This window comes from Saccostrea echinata, unplaced genomic scaffold, assembly GCF_033153115.1.
Source record: "Saccostrea echinata isolate AGI-Se365-2 ecotype Australia unplaced genomic scaffold, CSIRO_AGI_Sech_v1 ptg000002l, whole genome shotgun sequence".
Taxonomy (NCBI): Eukaryota; Metazoa; Mollusca; class Bivalvia; order Ostreida; family Ostreidae; genus Saccostrea; species Saccostrea echinata.
Window position 1 is genome coordinate 31,342,589 of NW_026889751.1, and position 3,384 is coordinate 31,345,972.

At 32.3% G+C, this 3,384-nt stretch overlaps 1 long non-coding RNA gene across 1 annotated transcript; it reads right to left on the minus strand.

The window, feature by feature from the left end:
- Positions 1–1,540: 1,540 nt before the first annotated feature.
- LOC133177747 (uncharacterized) lies at positions 1,541–3,115 on the minus strand. The gene is made up of 3 exons (XR_009719820.1): positions 3,048–3,115; positions 2,626–2,743; positions 1,541–2,464 (listed from the first exon to the last, which is right to left on the minus strand). It is a non-coding gene; the product is annotated as an uncharacterized LOC133177747 (long non-coding RNA).
- Positions 3,116–3,384: the final 269 nt, after the last annotated feature.

The window sequence follows — 3,384 nt, forward strand, 5'->3', positions numbered from 1 at the left end:
ATGTTTAAGTCCGTCTAATATATATGATTCATCTCTGGTCAGTATTTGAAATTATGAATACTCCAAATAAATTAATGTTTTAACTCTATTCTTTTTCCATGCAGACTTTTATTAGGTCACCTGAGTCACTCGGGTGACCTATTGCAATCTGTTTTCGTCCGTCGGCGTGCGTAATTATATAGTTATGATGGGCAAGGGGGTCCCTTCCTAAATTGTGAAATTTGTGGCCCCAGGGTCAGGGGTTCTGGTGTTACATTGTAGGGTGGGGCTCTATTGATTATATAGTGAAAATGCATTATTTCTTTGAAATCTACTTCTCTGTCCCTGGGCATTTAGCAGATAAACTAAGTATGTAGTTATGATAAGCAAGGGCAACTTTTTCAAAATTGTGTTTATATTGGCCCTTGGATCAGGGGCTTTGGTACTAGGATGGGGCTATATTGAATCTATAATGAAATAGATGATTTGACTATATTTAAATATTTCAGGTACTAATTTGCTTAGAATCATCAAACATTGTCAGTTGATGCATCATGGGTCCTCTGAGAATGTCAACTGAAAAGTAGGTAACCATGATCTACTTTTGAAATTTTATGGCTATATTTAAATACTGTAGATTCCTAAATATACGCGAGGAATTAATTATCGCGTAATATTGCGAGAAGCACCACTCGCGAAATAAATTTACTCGCTTTTATTTTTATGGTGCTTTAATGTATGTAAAATCTCTAGATAAATCACCCATTCGCTAATTATTTTTCTCGCGATTTGACGCCCTTGAGCCATTTCGCGATATTAAGTACTCGCGTAAAATAAGGAATCTACAGTATTTCAGGTACTAATTGGCTTAGAATCATCAAACTTTGTCAGTTGATGTATGTTTGGTGTTCAGACTGTGTCAAATGTAAAGTAATTCTCTGTTACTTACTCTTAGAATTTTATGGCTATATTCAAATATTAAAACTCCAATTGGCCAAGAATCATCAGCCTTTGTGGGTTAATGCATTATTGGTCCTTGAAGTATTTTAATTAAAAAGTAGATCACCATGACCTACTTTTGAAAATTTATTTCTGAATATTTAAGATAATAAAGGGCTTAGAATCATCAAACTTTGTCAGTTTAGGAATCTTGGGTTCTCAGAGTGTGCTAACCAAAATGTAGGTCAAATTGACCTACATCAGGGATTTCAACGCTTCAATCTAAATTATATAGGACACAAAGAGGTTTCAAATAGATGTGATACATTGTGCAATTTATCAAAAGATCCATTCAAGGTCCTTGGGCCTCTAATTACATGTAGTTTTTTTTTTATTCTACATGGTTAACGTGTGTCTTTTTTCAGAAAATACAACACAAGACATATGCTTTAACTCTTTTTGCATTTCTTTAAAAGTTCAGTTTCAGTTTTTAATTACATATACAAAGTTACATGTTAGTGATAGCAAATCCCCAAGGTAAAATGTTGTATAATAATATGTAAAATGCATATTATCTATAACACAGACAAATATTACTCTAATTTATTGCTTTCTTGTATCAAGGACCTTTGAAGATTAAAAACAATACTAAAATGCAAGAATAAAAGTTTTTCATACTACATAGTATTTGCCTGGGAGACAAAACAATACTCTTTGCACATATATAATAAACGAAGGAATATGTGCCACATAGCTCACCTGAGTTATTTTGGACCTGTTTTCTTCAGAATATCTAAAATAAAAAAAAATATTTCTTCATTTTTATGATAACAATTTCTTCCTGTATAGTTTTTACACTTGGCCAAATGCATCATAATTAGTCTTGGTCCTACTGTTCCTGAAAAAAAGATTGTTAATTTTTTCTTTATTCCCCAGCGAAACTTGGATCCCCCATTACGATTCCATGATTCAAATGAAGTTAATTTTGCACTACCCTGAGGATGCTCGACTAATCAATTCATATGTAAAACTTGTGCTTTGATTTAATGATAAATTCAAAATCTATGCTACATCAAAAAAAAAATTTGAATTCCTATATATTTCATGTTAAAGTTAAATCCCAATCTGTGGACCTATGCAATCCATGGTCGCCACGATTTGAAAATTTTAGAATTCACACTATCCTTTGTCATAAACCTTTCATCTTTTTGGCCAAGAGGTTCTTGAGAAGAAGATTTTTAAATAACCTCTCCCCCACCCCATTTTTGCCCTACTTGATAATCTCTTCGAAGGGGGAACCAGTGGTTCTCAGGAAGAAATCTGAAATGATTACAGTTTAGAGACAAACAGATGCTGCACGATGGATAATCAGAAAAGCTCTCTTGAGCTTACAGCTTAAGCTGAGAAGATTAATTTCTATGTAAAAATAATTCAGTGAAGATCTCTTTCTTTAAACATCAACATCTATGTAGGCCAAACAAAAAAATACTCTCAACAGATGAGCGGTGATTCTTCAGCTGGTAAAGGTGTCGTTTATTACAGAGCTCTGAAAAAAAATTAATACATTTCATTGCATATTTCAAAGTTTAGAGCAAAAATTGACAAAAAAATATTTTTAAAAAGTTTTTAAAAATATTTTGGATCCCATCTGATTTTAAACTCCAATTTGAACAAAATGTACAAACTTCTGAACTTGATAAACTATACCTGTTTAGCTCTTTTATGGGTGTCCTATTAAGACTGCCCTCTTCTGGATTGTTGTTGGTACAAATTAGATTTTAACCAATATTTGGAGTTGACCTTGACCTAAATGGTGCTTTTCGATCTTAGAATAAGAAGAAACAATGCATGATTAGAAACACAAATAGAAACTTGTAATGATTATCATCTTGTAACTTAATATGTAAATTAAAAAATTATGAAATTCGATGCAAGTTATTAACTGATTACAGTAAAACACAATTATAATGAAGAAGTACCTGGGATAACTAATTTTGCTTCATTACAAACATTATTTCATATATCTGCCAAGTTCACAATGTTATTTAAAGCCAAGGACACTGAAAATCAATTCGCTATAAGCATCAGTTGTAAGCATGTTCACATTAAGCGTGTTTTACTTTACTGACCTTTGGACTTGAAACTGATTAATTAATTATTTAATTCATCATCTTTTGTCTTGCAAATCCAATACACAGATTGGTTTCTTTCAAACTGACATCAGTCTTGGCCTTTGATCTTTGACCTTGACATCGGAAAACATAGAATATGTCTGTATAAGTAATACCATTATGCATGATTGCTGATTTCCTTTTTGTTAAACAAATAGAAAGTAGATAGACAATTATAAATTTGAAATGCTTGTAAATGAAGTGTACCCCTTTCAGCTGCACATTCCTAATTACTGCAAAATGGTTTTCCACACCCATAGTCCCCAGTCAGCATGTGTCAATCTAAAAACCTATT